The following is a 16,753-nucleotide window of genomic DNA, read 5'->3' on the forward strand; positions in this document are numbered from 1 at the left end:
ACTATGGAGGACTCGGGAAGACATTCTTCTTACTGCCTCGCCCTCTCTCTCCTTGTGTACATGCACACACACACGCACTGTCTTTTTCTTTTTTATATTGTTCTATTGTTATTCTTTATTATTCCTTTAATTTTCATTTTCAGCTTAATTTTTGCTTTTTAAAAAACTCTTATTTTTAAATAAATTTATTTTATTCTATTTTCTAAATTTTCATACTGCTCTTTTTAAAAATATTATATCCCCCCCCCCCATGTTTTCGATTTTGTAGTTTTGCTAGTCTAGTTTTTCGGATTTATTTTCACATATGGATGTTTTGCTTATTGGCTCATATAATCTCTTCTTTTCTGGTTCCTGTTTTTATTTATTTATTTTCACTTTTCTCTCTCTTCTTTTCTTTTTGTGAAAGTGAGTTTCTTTGGGTGTTCTTGTCTGTTGTGTGGTTTTATTTTATTTTATACTATTTTTTCTTGGGAGTTTGTCTATCCATTCTTTTTTGTTTGTTTGTTTTGGTTGACTTCATCTTTTTTTTTACCCTCTATCTCTTTTTTTCTCTATCTCTACTATGCTCTGTGGCTTAGGGAGTCTTGGGGCTACAGTAAAGAATTAGAACTGAACCTCTGAGGTGGGAGACCTGATTCCAGGACATTGGACCACGAGAGAACTCCCGATCCCTTGAAACGTTAATGGACGAGAGCACTCCCAAAAGTCTTCATCTCAACACAAAGACGAGACCCTACCAGAAAGTCAGCCAGCTGCAGTGGTGGATGCGTCATGCCAAACAGTCAATGAAACAAAAGCACAATCCTGCCCATTAGCAGACAGGGTGCCCAAAGGCATCCCAAGCCCAGGGACACTGCAAAACTCACCACTGAGATCAGCACTGCCTTTCAGAGAGAAAAGATTGGCTATGCCCACAAGAACACAGACCAGAATCCCAGCAACCAGATAACCTTCACAAGGCACTGGCCCTCCCAACCCACTGGGGCAAACTCCACAAGTAAGAGTAACTATGACCTTGCAACCCGCAGAAAGGATATACCAATTATAGTAAATCAAACAAAATGAAAAGACAGAGAAACATGCAGCAGATAAGGGAAAACTATAAAAATCCAAAAGACCAAATATATGGAGCAGAAATAGGCAATCTACTTGAAAAAGAATTCAGAGTAATCATAGTAAAGATACAAATTGAAAGATAAAAGTCATATGATCATCACAATAGATGCAGAAAAAGCATTTGATGAAATTAAGCACACATTTATGATAAAAACTTCAAAATATGGTCATAGAAGGAACCTACCTCAACATAGTAAAGACTATATATGATAAACCCACAGCAAACATTCTCAGTGGTGAAAAACTGAAAGCATTCGCTTTAAGATCGGCAACAAGACAAGGGTGCCTACACTCACTTCTATTATTCAACATGGTTTTGGAAGTCCTAGCTATGGTAATCAAAGAGGAAAAAGAAACAACAGGAATATGGATTGGAAAAGAAGAATTAAAACTCTCACTGTTGCAGATAATATGACACTATACATAGAAAACCCTAAAGTTACTATCAGAAAATTACTAGAGCTAATCAGTGAATTTAGCAAAGTCAGAGGATACAAAATCAACACACAGAAATCACTTGCATTCCTATATGCTCACAATAAAAAATCATAAAGAGAAATTAAGGGATCAATTTCATTCACCATTGCAACAAAAAGAATAAAATATCTAGGAATAAACCTACCTAAGGAGACAAAGGAACTATATACAGAAAGTTATAAGACACTGCTGAAAGAAATCAAAGATGACATAAATTGATGGAGAGATATTCCACGTTCCTGGTTTGAAAGAATCAATATTGTGAAAAGGACTATACTATGAAATGCAGCCTACAGATTCAATGTGATCCATATCAAATTACCAATGTCATTTTTCACAGAACTAGAACAAAAAATTTCACAATTATTTGGAAACACAAAAGACCTAATTAGACATGAAAAGATGCTCAGCATCACTCATTATTAGAGAAATGCAAATCAAAGCTACAATGAGATACCACCTCACACCAGTCAGAATGGCCATCATCAGAAATTCTACAAATAATAAATGCTGGAGGTATTGTGGAGAAAATGGAAGCCTCTTGCATTGTTGGTGGGAATGTAAATTGATACAGCTCCTATTGGAGACAGTATGGAGCTTCCTTAAAAAACTAGGAATAAAACCACCATATGACCTAGCAATCCCACTCCTAGGCATATACCCCAAGGAAACCAAAACTGTAAAAGACACATGTACCCCAATGTTCATTGCAGCACTATTTACAATAGCTAGAACATGGAAGCATCCTAGATGTCCATCCACAGATGAATGGATAAAGAAGCTGTGGTACATAAACACAATGGAATACTACTCAGCCATGAAAAGGAACCGATTAGAGTCAGTTCTAATGAGGTGGATGAACCTAGAGCCTATTATACAGAGTGAAGGGAGTCAGAAAGAGAAAGAGAATGATACGTATTGTCTACTAGTGCATATATATGAAATCTAGAAAGATGGTACTGGTGAAATTACTTATAGGGAAGCAATGGAGACACAGACATAGGGAATAGACTTATGGTCATGGCGGGGGTGGGGCAGAAGAAGAGGGTGAGATGTACAGAAAGAGTAACACGGAAATTTACATGACCACATGTAAAATGACAGCCAATGGGAGTTTTCTGTATGACCCAGGGGACTCAAGCAGGGGCTCTGTAACAACCTAGAGGGGTGGGATGGGGAGGGAGATGGGAGCGAGTTTCAAGAGGGAGGGGGCTTTTCCCTTTAAAAATGAACCAATCTGTATAAATAGCATGAGTATTTTTTTTTTCCCACACATTGTCAAGAATGGGCATCATTAACCTTCAATCTTTGTCAATATGTTGTGTGAATAATTATTTCTAATATCTTATGTTTTAAGAATTATGAGGCTATTTAATTATCTATTGCTGTGTAACAAATCATCCCCAAACTTGGCAGCTCAGAACAACAAGCATTTATTATCTCACAGTTTCTGTGGAAACAGTGATACGGACAGCAGGTGTAGCTTAGCTGGGAGCCTCAGGCTCAGGCTCTCAGGCAGGGCGTCATCAAAGTTTTGGCAGGGGCTACAGTCATCTCAGAGCTCAGTTGGGGGCAAGTCCCCTTCCAATAGTGCTTGTGTGTTTGCTGGCAGGTCTTGTATCTTTTCCATATAGATCTCTCCACCCACACCCTGAGTATCCCCTTGACATGGCAGCAGGTCATCCAAGGATGCTGAAGCCAGAGAAAGGAAGCTACAGTTCTTAATCACGGTGATAACATACATCATTTTTGCTTTTCCTATTTGTCAGGAACTGTTACCAGATCCAGCCCATACTTAAGAGGAGGAAAATACCCAAGGATAAGAATCATTAGGAGCCACCTTAGAGACTGCCTATCTACCAGGGATGTAGAACACCTTTTTCTGTGCATGTGACTTGGTGTGTGTCCCATAAAGATACTTTAAGATATTTATATTTTCAGGCTTATCCATTACGTGGTCTGAATTTATTACTATACTAGGTCTTCCTAATTCTTAGTATACTTTCAAAAAATTAAACCCTTGAATGGTTTCTTGCATTATTTTTATATTTAAGTATTTAACCCATTTGACCAATTTGGATGTTACAAATAATAAGGTAAGAGTTTTTCTTTATTTTTATCTAAATAGTGAGCTATTTATCTCAATAATATGTAGTGTATAATTCAGCTTCCCTTTCTCTAATTTGAAATGCATGATGACAGCATTTTACCCCATTCTGCTAAAAATAAATAGATTTCTCCTCAAATTCTTGTGATTGCTTGTTATAATAAAATAAGTATAACCTGGGAGAGTAAAGCTTATTTTGAAAACAATCATCTAACTGTACATGTCACCAAACTATTATTCTGAAATTTAATATATTTATTATTTGTGTCATCATGTGTCATACAGCTTAAACTTCTAAGGATCTAATTATGTGATCCATGTAGTTATAAATTTTATATCTACTAAATGAAGCTATATTTTGAAGCCATCAGCAGTCAGTTGGTTTTGGCACTACTAAGACACACTCCATAGTGAAAATTAGAAATTAACATTTTCTTGGGACAATTAAAATTATTTATATGTCTAGATTCTTACTCCTACTCACCCAAGACCTAGGACTGCTGAGGAGGTGATCTGTCAGTGTTTCTGGATAGCTATCAGTTGCCAATTACATATTTCATAATTGAGAAAGTGATTGAGAAACTTCTTTCAGTTTCTCAAAAACCTCTTCTATATAATCTCCCTTATAGCTGAAAATTTTCCATTCAATTAAGTGGGTTCCCCTTTTTATATAAGAACATGGTGGGCTAAAGATGGCAAAACAGATCTCATAATTTCTCAGTAAGTCTTGCATCTACAGTCAGTCTGAAATGGGAGGGTACTCAATACCTATGGTATTAGTCCCAGCTTCTCATGAAAATCTAGGACTTAAGGAATTTTGCTTCTTATTCAGTGAAACTTGTTGTCTATATGATTTCTATTGTTATTATAACTGCTTTGTTATATTTACCTTGCTTTCTGATTGTCACTACATATGTCATTTCATCTGTTTGACTATTACCTCCTTGAAATTACAGTACACTTCATAAGCTTCATAGATTCTTCGGGCTTAACACAGTGCACAAGACAGATAATGAAAAGTATTTTTTGAATGAAATAAATCATAATACACTGCTTGGTGCATTTTGTCCTGGACTGAGAAAACACATCTTTTATAGTAAGTCTGGGGCGTCTCTGGTGGCTCAGAGGTAAAGAATCTGCTGGCAGTGCAGGAGCCATAGGAGACGTAGGTTCAACCCCTGAGTCCAGAAGATGCCCTGGAGGAGGGCATGGCAACCCACTCCAGGATTCTTGCCTGGAGAATCCCATGGAGGGAGGAACCTGGTGGGCTACAGTGCATATGGTCACGATGAGTCAGACATGACTGAAGTGACTTAGCCTTCATTCACACTAATTATACATGCCTCTTCATGGGTCACAGCTTTATCGTGGTCAAGGGGCTTGCATAACTCAATGAAGCTATGAGCCATGCTATTGAGGACCACTCAAGATGGACGGGTCATAGTGAAGAGTTCTGATAAAACATGGTTCACTGAAGAAAGAAATGGTAACCCACTCCAGAATTCTTGCTGCGCGAACCTTGGGGACGGTATGAAAAGGCAAAAAGATATGATGCCAGAAGATCAGCCCCTCCTCAGGTTGGAAGGTGCCCAATATGCTACTGGGGAAGAACAGAGGGCAATTACTAATAGATCCAGTAAGTATGAAGGGGCTGGGCCAAAGCAGAAATGATGCTTTGCTGTGGATGTGTCTGAGAGTGAAGGTAAACTCCGAAGCTGTAAAGGGTGATATTGCAGAGGAACCTGGAATGAAAGGCTCAGGAGTCAAGGTAAACTGGATGTGGTCAAGCAGGAGATGGCAAGACTGGACATCGACCTCACAGGAATCAGTGAACTATAATGGATGGGAATATGCTCTGTGTGCATGCTGTGCATTAGTTGCTCAGTCGTATCTGACTCTTGCGACCCTACAGACTGTACTGCCAGGCTCCTCCATCCACGGGATTCTCCAGGCAAGAACACCGGAGTAGGTTGCCATTTCTTTCTCCAGGGGATCTTCCCAACCCAGGGATCAAACCCAGGTCTCCTGCATTGAAGTCAGACTCTTTACTGACTGAGCTATGAGGGAAGCCCTTGGATGAGAACGGGCAAATTTAATTCAGAGGACCATTATATAAATTACTGTGGACAAGAATTCCTTAGAAGAAATGCAGCAGCCTTCATAGTCAACAAAAGATTTCAAAATGCAGTACTTAAATACAGTCTCAGAAATGACAGAATGATCTTGGTTCATTTCCAAGGCAAACCATTCAACATCACAGTAATCCAAGTCTATGCCCCAAGCACTGATGCCTAAGAAGCTAAAGTTGATGGTTCTGTGAAGACCTATAACACTATCTGGAACTAACAACAACAACAACATAAAGATGTCCCTTTTATCATAGAGGACTGGAATGCACAAGTAGGGATTCAAGAGATAACCAGAATAATAGGCAACTTTGGCCTTGGAGCACAAAACGAAGCAGGCAAAGGCCAACAGAGCTTTGTCAAGAGGACATGCTGGTTATAGCAAACACCTTTTCCCAACAATGCAAAAGAGGTACACATGGACATCACAAGATGATCAACTCTGAAGTCATACTGATTATGTTCTTTGCAGCCAAAGATGGAGAAACTATATACAGTCAACAAAAACAAGACCAGGAGCTGACTGTGGCTCAGATCATGAGCTCCTTATTGCAAAATTTAGGCTGAAATGGCAAAAAGTAGGGAAAACCACTAGACAATTCAGGTATGACCTAAATCAAGTCCCTTATTATTATAGAGTGGAGGTGATAAATAGATTCAAGGGGTTAGATCTGGTAGACAGAGTGACTAAAGAAATATGGACAGAGGTTCATAATATTGTACAGGAGGTAGTGATCAAAATGATCTCTAAGGAAAAGAAATGCAAAAAGGCTAAGTGTTTGTTTGAGGAAGCTTTACAATAGCTGAGAAAAGAAGAGAAGTGAATAGCAAGGGAGAAAGGTAAAGATACACCCATCTGAATGAAGAGTTTCAGAGAATAGCAAGGAAAGATAGGAAAGTCTTCTTAAGTGAATAAGGCAAAGGAATAGAAGAAAACAATAGAATAGGAAAGACCAGAGAGCTCTTCAAGATAATCGGAGATGTTAAGGGAATATTTCATGCAAAGATGGACATAATAAAGGACAGAATTAATATTGACCTATACAAGCAGAAGAGATTAAAAAGAGGTGGCAAGAATACAAGAAGAACGATACAAAAGAGGTTCTAATGTTCCTGATAACTACAGTGGTGTGGTCACTCACCTAGAGCCAGACATACTGAACTGTGAAGTCAAGCAGGCCTAAGAAGAATTGCTACAAACAAAGCTAGTGGAGGTGACTGAATTCCAGGTGAGCTGTTTGCAATCCTGAAAGACTATGCTGTTGCACTCAATATGTTAGCAAATTTGGAAAACTCAGCAAAGGGCTTAGGACTGGAAAATGTCACTTTCATTCCAATCTAAAAGAAGGGCAATGCCAAAGAATGTTCCAGCTACCACATAACTGCACTCCTCTCACATACTAGCAAAGTAACGCTCACAATCTTTCAAGGTAGGCTTCAGCAGTACATGAACCAAGAGCTTCCAGATGTACAAGCTGGGTTTAGAAAAGGTGGAGAAACCAGAGACCAAATTGGCAACATTTGTTGGATCACGGAGAATGCAAGGGAATTCCAGAAAAGCATCTATCTACTTCTACTTCATTGATTATGTGGATCACACCAAAGTGTGGGAAATTCTTAAAGAGATGAGAGTACCAGACTACTCTACCTGTCTTCTGAGAAACCTGTATGCAGCAACAGTTAGAACCAGACATGGAGAAACAGACTGGTTCAAAGTTGGGAAAGAAGTATGACAAGGCTATATAATGCACCCTGCTTATTTAACTTCTATGCAGGGTACATCACATGAAATGCTGGGCAGGATGCTGAACAACAACAAAAACAATATATGATGTTTGGCTGATGCCATACATTTTCACTTAATTCATCATTCATTTTAACAGGAAATATTTTCTTTTAGAATATAAGGGAGTTTAAATTTTATTTGGAAAAAGACGATAATTTTTTGTAGCTGAGAATTTCAATGGTTTTCTAATGGTAGATTATTCTTGCCCAATATAATTATCACTTGTCTTTAGAGACTATACTATAAGACACTATCATACAAAAGTGTTTTGATTATAAAGTAGTTAAGCAATTTTATTTCTTCACATATTTCCTCTTCCATGAATTAAGGTTATGATACATATAAAGTTATTATTTGAGAAATGACTACCCTGTAGATGTTCATTGGTGGTGACATTTGTCAAACTCTTGAAGAGTTCTAGATAAACTCAGTGTCATCAAATTCCAGTTAAATTTAACATCAACCCCTAATATTGTGCCCTTCTTTCAAATTTCATGACCACATCCATAGTGCTGCATAATATTTTTTCATGTGGATATTTGCAACAATTTTTACATACAGTGTTCATTGGCTATAGAAATTTAGAAAATAAATTTAAATAAAAGGAGAAAATCAATCAACTATACTTTGAATATTTTGAGATATTTAATATTTACATCCAGATGTGTAAAAATGTGTCATATATATATATATATTTATGCAATTTTTCACATAGTGTGTCAAAAACATTATGTCAACTGTGTACCATGAACAATGTGTACTAAAAACACTTCTTAGAAAGCAAATTCAACCGTTTCATTATCATGGAGGGTAATATATTTATTTTACCAATCCCTGACTTTTGAAAATTAACCCTTTCCCAATATTTGCTTTTATAAAATGTCTCCAATGAAGATTCAAGTGCCTATGTATGTACACAGCCACACACAAACTCTTATTATATTCCTGATGTACATAATTGCTATATTTATTTTAATTGCTATATTTATTATTTATGCTAAACCCCACTTATCCTGACTCTACCATTTTAGTCTCCACATTGTCATCAGAGTGATCATTTCACAGTGACATTTATATGCCACACCTCAGTTTAATAATCTTCGATGGTGCCCCATCGTTAACTCACATATTTAAAGAATCAAAGCATTCTCCTAGCCTTTGCATTCTCAGTTCAGTTCAGTTCAGTCTCTCAGTCGTGTCCGACTCTGCGATCCCGTGAATCGCAGCTTGCCTTTGCATTCTACCTCTTTCCAATTAGGATCTCTTGATTTTTACCTGTAGGCTTAGTTCTTTTCCAAATTCCCAGAGTAAATAACGGTGATTTTATGCTTAAAATCATGCATTCCGCAAATTTCTATTAAAATTTAGAAACTTTTTCCAATGACAAAATGAGAGTGATGTAGATAACTCCATGATAAAGCAGAATTTTGGATTCACACAGCTATAAATTCAACTGTTTCATTTCTAATAGACATGATTTGACTGATGTCAAATATTTTACAAAATAAGTGAATATTTTACAAAATAAGTGGTAGGAAACAGTTTTGATACAGACGATAGTACCCGGAGGAAGCATTTAATATTATCTTTTAGGTATAAAAGCAGAATTTAAGGTTCAGAAGAATAAACTCACTTCTTATACTGCTTAGCTATGCAGTCTCTTTCTATGGTAAGCAGTAAATATTGATTATAGGTTAAAGGCAATTAAAATAATGGCCTGTAGCTGCAGCCATGCCAGAGAGTTCTTGGCACTGACAGCATTTACCACATTTACCAATGACTGTCAAATTTAATGAGCAAACACATTTTCCAGGAAAAAGTATTTAATACCTATTTGCCAAGTACAGGCTGCATTCAATTTGTGGGTTAACACTTAAAAATACAGATGAGAGACAGAAAATATTGCTATTAAAAGAAGAAAAGGGGGAGGTAATTTAAAAAGCCATTTAAAATGAAAACTTTCCAGTATAAGAAACAGGCTTATTTCTGCTATTCCAGAGCATTTTACAGACCCCACTTTTAAGTTATGGCAGCTTAGCCACTTTGGTAAAGACTGAAGCAGAAAGAAATCTTTGTTTATAGGTATCCTACAGGATATGAAAGTGAAAGTGAAAGGTGCTTAGTTGTGTCTGACTCTTTGTGACCCCATGGTCTATACAGTCCATGGAATTCTCCAGGCCAGAATACTGGAGTGGGTAGCCTTTCCCTTCTGCAGGGAATCTTCCCAACCCAGAGATCAAACCCAGGTCTCCCGCATCAAGGCAGATTTTTTACCATCTTAGCTACAAGGGAAGCCCAAGAATACTGGAGTGGGTAACCTATCCCTTCTCCAGCAGATCTTCCTGACCCAGGAATCCAACCCAGGTGGACTGCTGTTATTTCTTCATAAAATTTTTTTTTTTTTTTGTAAAATTTCTCTTACTGTATTTTTGTAGCTCACCAAGCAAGGGGTTCAAAATATACCCCACCCCCCCCACATCCACCAAAGTCAGTAACAATTGGTATGAAATGGGGCCCATAACATGTGAAAGAAAAGATCTGGTTTCAGTTTCGATCCAGTTAGAATTAAATCCCTGTCATTGCCACCTGAGAAGTAAGAAAGTAATGAGAGAAGATGAAAAGAAAGTAATGATAAGTAACACAAGTAATTATAGAGAGAAACTCTCAAGCTCCACAAAAAGAAGAAGCTCTTGCCAGTCTAGTGATACCTCGATAAAGACAGCTAATAAGCATTATTGTAAGAATTCATCAAACCATTCACATAATGAAGAATGTTTAAAAATATGTATTAGAAACAAATACAGACTTAGAGGAAATAAATTTCATAAAATTACACAAAATTTGATTCCTGTAATGGACAGAACACCATTGTATAAATAGTATTTAAATTATAACCAATATTTTTGAACACTAGCTGAAGAAAACATTGCATATATTACACATTCTAATCCTCAGAGACTAAATTTCACTCCTCACCTTCAAGTAAGCACAATATCCTGTTAATTTTCCTCCCATAACATTACTAGTGAAAAGAGGGTGTTAGTCGATCAGGAGTGTCTGACTCTCTGCAACCGCATGTACTGTAGCCCACCAGGCTCCTCTGTCCATGGAATTCTCCAGGCAAGAATATTGGAGTGGGTAGCCACTCCCTTCTCCAGGGGATTCTTCCTGACCCAGGGATCAACTATGGGTCTCCCAGTTTGATCTGCATTGCAGGCAGATTCTTCACCGTCTGAGCCACTAGGGAAGGGCTGACTTCACTAGAATAATCTGTTTTCACTCTGTCCCTTCTACCATGTTTCCAAGTCAGCACTCTATCACCTTCAATTCAAACTATTAAAATATCTTCTTAGCAGAACTCCTTCTCTCCAGTCGTGAGCACTCTTAACACTCAGCACATAGGTGGAAGATTTTGAGGCTTAAGGACAAGTTAGTGGAATAGAAGTCAAGACAAGAAGAAACAGTAAACAATGTAAAACAAGGAGAATAAAGAAACCATACAAGTAAAGAATGAAGAATGAACGAGAAGAAAACTCCAACATACCTAGCTTTGGTGAAAAACAGTCTTTTCTTCTTGCGAGATTGCATAATCTACACAGTGGCCTTTTATGCAGCTCTTTTGGGGAAACAGGCTTTTTCACATTAAGCATTTTAATGAATGAAGTCACTTGTTCTTCATACTTCTCCTATTCTGATATTCTGAAGGGAATAGGGTCTTCGTCAAATACTTGTAACTATAAATATCTAAAAAATTAAAATAGAAATGCTGCAGGAAATTAAAAACAAATCTTTAATAGATATCTTGCTTATATTAGCTAGTGAAAGCAGCACCATGACCGAAATAATGCCAAACAAAGAGCCACACAAAACTGTTAATGGAAAGGCTTACAGCAAAATGATAAAAATGGCGTTTGAATGTGGTTTAGGGCTACCAGTGGCATCGTGCTAATTAAAACTCATATGAGCTCAGCACTCTCCACAATTTGGTACAAACTATTAGCCTAATTTTGTTTCTGTCTTCCTCTGCATCTTTGTTTTCAGTTATATCTACTTACTCTTTCCTGAGCAGAATCTGAGTTGTCCTGTGTTGATGAATTTCTTTACAGAGCTGCCTGCATAGACTGCTATCTTTGCCTCTCTATACATCTCCAAATGATACTTGTATTCAAGGTCTAGTTTAAATCTTACTTCTTCCTTAGATAGTTTCTTGGCCAATCTGTATTGAAATGCTATGTCTTAGCTCTGAATTATATTAGGACCTATCTTTTCATTTGTATCCTGCATTAACTATGACCAAACAAAAATGAGATTGTCTTTCACATTACTTGTAAACTGAGTCTCAAGGCACACCAAGTGACTAATTTAAGAATATTTTAGCAATCACGATGTTACTATGTGCTTACCTAGATAATCCTGTGAAGGAAGTGATTCATGAGTGCACATATTTTGTTATATACATTTTTATAATGAGCAGATTACATTAAAGATATTCCCTTAAAGCAGTGAGCTGGTGGCCATGTGTGGAGCAGATGCTCTGCCATTCCTTAGTCAATCTCTATTGAAGTGATTTTTTTCCTACTTTAAACTGGGGTGAACTTATCAATCTTTTATCTACTGCTCTATATTCACTATAACTGTGCAAACATTAGATTATAAACTAATTCAAATACATCTTCAAACAAATGGTTCAAAAATACCTTTTAAGTAACAGTTGTATTAGCAGAATAAGTGTTACTTCTTGAGAAGATTCTATGAAAGGAGTAACTTACGGACATATGCATTTTGTGATCCTGTACAGAATTACCTGATTATTTTAAAGGAATTCCCCTGAATCACTGCTATGCATACCTTATAGCAGAGTTGGACATGATTTAGTGATTGAACAACCGTAACATACATTACCAAATTAAGTCGTACGGACCCCTGCTCAGGCCCTAGCCTGGCTAAGGCCTTGGTAGTGAAGGTTCTTTTTCCATCTGAGTTCACTCACCCAAAATGAAATGAAGGCTGAGACTGAAGCAGCACAAGCTTTATTCAATGGCCAGAGCATGAAGAAGTGGAAACAAGTTACAAATCAACTTCTGGCTGTAATGGTGAGAGCAATTTGCTTTTAAGGGACAGCACAGTGCGGGTAAGAGTGGGACAAATGATGGGGAGGCACATGTATTAGTTTTCTGGGAAAGAAGCAGGGCTTCCCTAAAAATGGGGTGAATCCATTTTCTATCCGTTTTGGTCTCTGATATCCAGTCATGGTCACTTGTAGGGGTCTCACGCCGTGTGTTAATACAGTAAAATCAGAATAGAGTGATGCTCAGGGTCTGTTGGAGGTCATATTTGTGGACATTTTGGTTTCAGCTGATTCTATTCTGTTTCTGTCTTTCTCTTCCTATAATTTCCTTTGGGTTCAGACTCTGTGACTTAGAGATGTATGTTGGTTCCTGTCTAAAGGAGGAGTTGGTGAGTTTTGATCAAGAGTCTAGTGGCCATTCTGGTAACACATAGAGCAAATGCTCTTCTTCTAAATATTAGACAATTGACTGATAAATTTAATAAAGCTAAGTGCTAAACTGAAAATTAAAAGTCCACTTGTGACTCATTATGATAGAAGGGATTTGGGTGTTAGATAGTCCTTAGGATCCCAAGCAATTCAGTGTATCCCAAACCTAAAAATGGTGATTATTCTCCACTGTGTATGAAGTGCCCCAGTTGGTTTTATTGGAAGAAAGCTGAGACATTATATAGTCCAGAAACTTCTCATAGGAATGTCAAGAAATAGCCAAGGTTGATACCTAGAGAAATTTCCATTTTTTCTCACAGTCTGAAATTTAGAGAAGCCTGAGCTAGCTAAGAGCTATAAAAGTATAAGAAGGAGCAGAATAGCAGATGACTCTGTCATGACACTAAAAAGGTCTGATGAGTGCTTAAAGCTAGATAAAGTTTGTTTCTTATTTCTGAGAACAAAGGACACAGGAATTTCACTCAGAAAAACTGATGGGAAATGGAAAAAATGGGCTCTGTCCAGGGAAAGATGAGTCATCACCTGCTAAGGAAAGGAGTGGAGGGATCACTGTACATGTTTTCTATTCATTTGCCTTCTCTTGCTTCATTTTTAGCCGGTCTCTGAATAGTAGTTTCCTTCTTCTCTCTTAATGCTAAAAGGGTAACACTTGGTGACTGGTATTCTTTTAAGTCTCATTCACCTGAGACCATTAGCCATCTGTCATAAGTACACCCATCATATGTACACCCAAGTCTATTAATATAGTATGTAATTATACATAGGTTTCCTTATATGAACATAGACATATACCAGGATCCATACCTGTGATAATATCTTAGTAGACCAATGCATGGTCGTACTTTCAATATGATTTATCTTGGAAGTTGACAACTTTTTTTTCCTTCAATCTGGTTTATCTTGGAAGTTGATGACTAGGCATTCAAAACCAAAAGCTCAGTAGAAAGTAATGAAAAACTGAAATTATAATTACATGATTTTACCTCTCAACTACATTTCTGTATCCTTATTTGTTTTCAGTGGTTTTGTTTTGTTTTGTTTTACAGTTGTAAAGTCTAAATGCTATTAAAACACTGTTAAATTTGAGCATATTTAGCACATAAATTTGAACCAAAAATCCCTGTATACTTATGCCCCTGCCAACCTTTCCAGACTCACTTCATACCACTCTCCCAATTTTTAAGTCTGCTACAGTTCTAATAGAATTTTTTTTCTAACACTTTGAGACATGGTCAGTTTTAGCTTGAAATCTCTAAACATCCTATTGCTTCTGCTTGGAACATTCTTAATTTATTTAAAAAAAAATTAACCCCTTAAGTGTTTATAATGGCTCCTTTATATCACATCCTTCTAAACTATTCTCTGTCCTAGCAGCAAGATTTGAGAAAGTGGGAACTATGTCCAAAAAAGTTCATTAATATTTGTTAATTGATAAATAGATTCTGATTTTCAGTCACTGTATTAAAATTAGGTTCAATTTTTTACATTCTGATTTTTCAAAAAGGGATTTTCTTTAGCTTTTTTTAGTTCAACACTGTTTTATAAATCAATTCCTTAATGGGGCAGTTTCCTAAGCCACACGCTGTTGCTCTTGTTTTTGTTCAAAGTCCTGTCTGACTCTTTGTGACTTCATAAACTGCAGCATGCCAGTCTCCTCTGTCCTCCACTGTCTCCTAGATTTTGCTCAAATTCATGTCTATTGTGGCGGTAATGCTATCTAAACATCTCATCTTCTACCACCCCCTTCTCTTCTTTCCCTCAGTCTTTCCCAGCATCAGGGTCTTTTCCAATGAGTCAGCTCTTTGCATCAGGTGGCCAAAGTATTGGAGTTTCAGCTTCAGCATCAGTCCTTCCCAATGAATATTCATAACTGATTTCCTTTAGGATTGACTGGTTGGATCTCCTTGCGGTTAGTTAGGTGATTTTAATCTGATGAAGCTTTGTCTTCCTCTTACCTGTACACTTCCATTAAGAATCAGTCATATCCAGCTCTCCCTAGAGGCAGGTGTCAAGTGTGGATGGGAAACTTTCTCCCAGATATAAGCAGAGGCCTTAGCAAATGCTATTTCCCCACATTGCTAAAATGGACCTGAAGGAAGTTTTGGCGGTCTTCTGGACCATTGCACCTTTATCTGCACTTTGATGACCGATTGTCCTCTGAACAGTCTGTCCCCGTTTCCTTTCTTCTCCAGCACTGACCCATCTACCAGTAGGAACTAAACTTACAACTCTTTGCCTTGAGCTTCCTTTCATTTGTTCTCCTTTGTAGTTGGGTAGAAAGAAGGTAGTATAAAATATAAAAGATGCCTGTTTTGTATCATACTCTGTGAACCTAAGTCTCTCTGTAAATGTGCATTGAAATAAATGAAAGAGAGTCTTTTTAAATACTAACTTTGGAAACAGGAAGTTGGCATTTAACAAAACCAACATAGATGCCAAGCACAGAATACATTATTAAGCATTTGAAGAATTATAATTGTGTAATGTTTAAGAAGATATAAAACCTTTCCTAAGGTTTTCATGTATTTGTTGAGGATACCGTATCTCTTACTATAATTTCTTATAAGTTTTCTTTACTCTTTTTCTTGTAGTAGAATTTAAAAAACATTTAGCTCTCTTGATTGAAGTGAGACTTGTGTTCTCATTTCGTACTGGATCAGGCCTAGTGTACAATGGTTATTCTGATAGTCAAGACACTTGTGTAATTAAAAGAACTTAGGTTAAAGTTTTATACATTTACATTTACATGGCATCATCAACTCAATGGACATGAGTTTGAGCAAGCTCCGAGAGCTGATGATGGACAGGGAAGCCTGGCATGCTACGGTCCATGGTTTTGCAAAGAGTCGGACGCAACTGAATGACTGAACTGACATTTACATTAGATTCTTAATGAACACCAAGCATTGTGTTATTGCTTAGAAATAAAATAATAACTATGGTATACCCCTCTTAAAATGATTTAGAGTCCATGAGGGATACAGATGCAAAAAAATACCAGTGATACTATGCACATATAGCTGGGGTATCTGATGGAGTAAGGGGGAAGCAGGTGTCAGGGAGCTCTCTAGAAAGTTAACCTGTGCACTGAACCTTCCTCCCCAAGCAAAAGTAGCAAAAAATGAGGCGCAGATGAGAGGCATTAAGGCATAGAAACGCATGAGTTAGGAGCTATTTGTATATGTTTATTATCCCAAAAGGAGTTTGAAACTGCTTCATTAAAAACATGAGCTCTTGTTGCCAAATTCAGACTTAAATTGAAGAAAGTAGGGAAAACCACTAGACCATTCAGGTATGACCTTAATCAAATCCCTTATGATTATACACTGAAAGTGACAAATTGATTCAAGGGATTAGATTTGATAGAGTTCCTGAAGAACTAGGGACAGAAGTTCGTAACAGTGTACAGGAGGTGATGATCGAAACCATCCCCAAGCAAAAGAAATGCAAAAGGATAAATGGTTGTCAGAGGAGGCCTTACAAATAGCAGAGAAATGAAAGGCAAAGGAAAAAAGGAACGATATATCTATCTGACTGCAGAGTTCCAAAGAATAGCAAGGAGAGATAAGAAAGCCTTCTTAAATGAACAAGCAAAGAAATAGAGGAAAACAATAGAATGGGAA

The sequence above is a fragment of the Cervus canadensis genome, chromosome 12, assembly GCF_019320065.1.
Source record: "Cervus canadensis isolate Bull #8, Minnesota chromosome 12, ASM1932006v1, whole genome shotgun sequence".
NCBI lineage: Eukaryota > Metazoa > Chordata > Mammalia > Artiodactyla > Cervidae > Cervus > Cervus canadensis.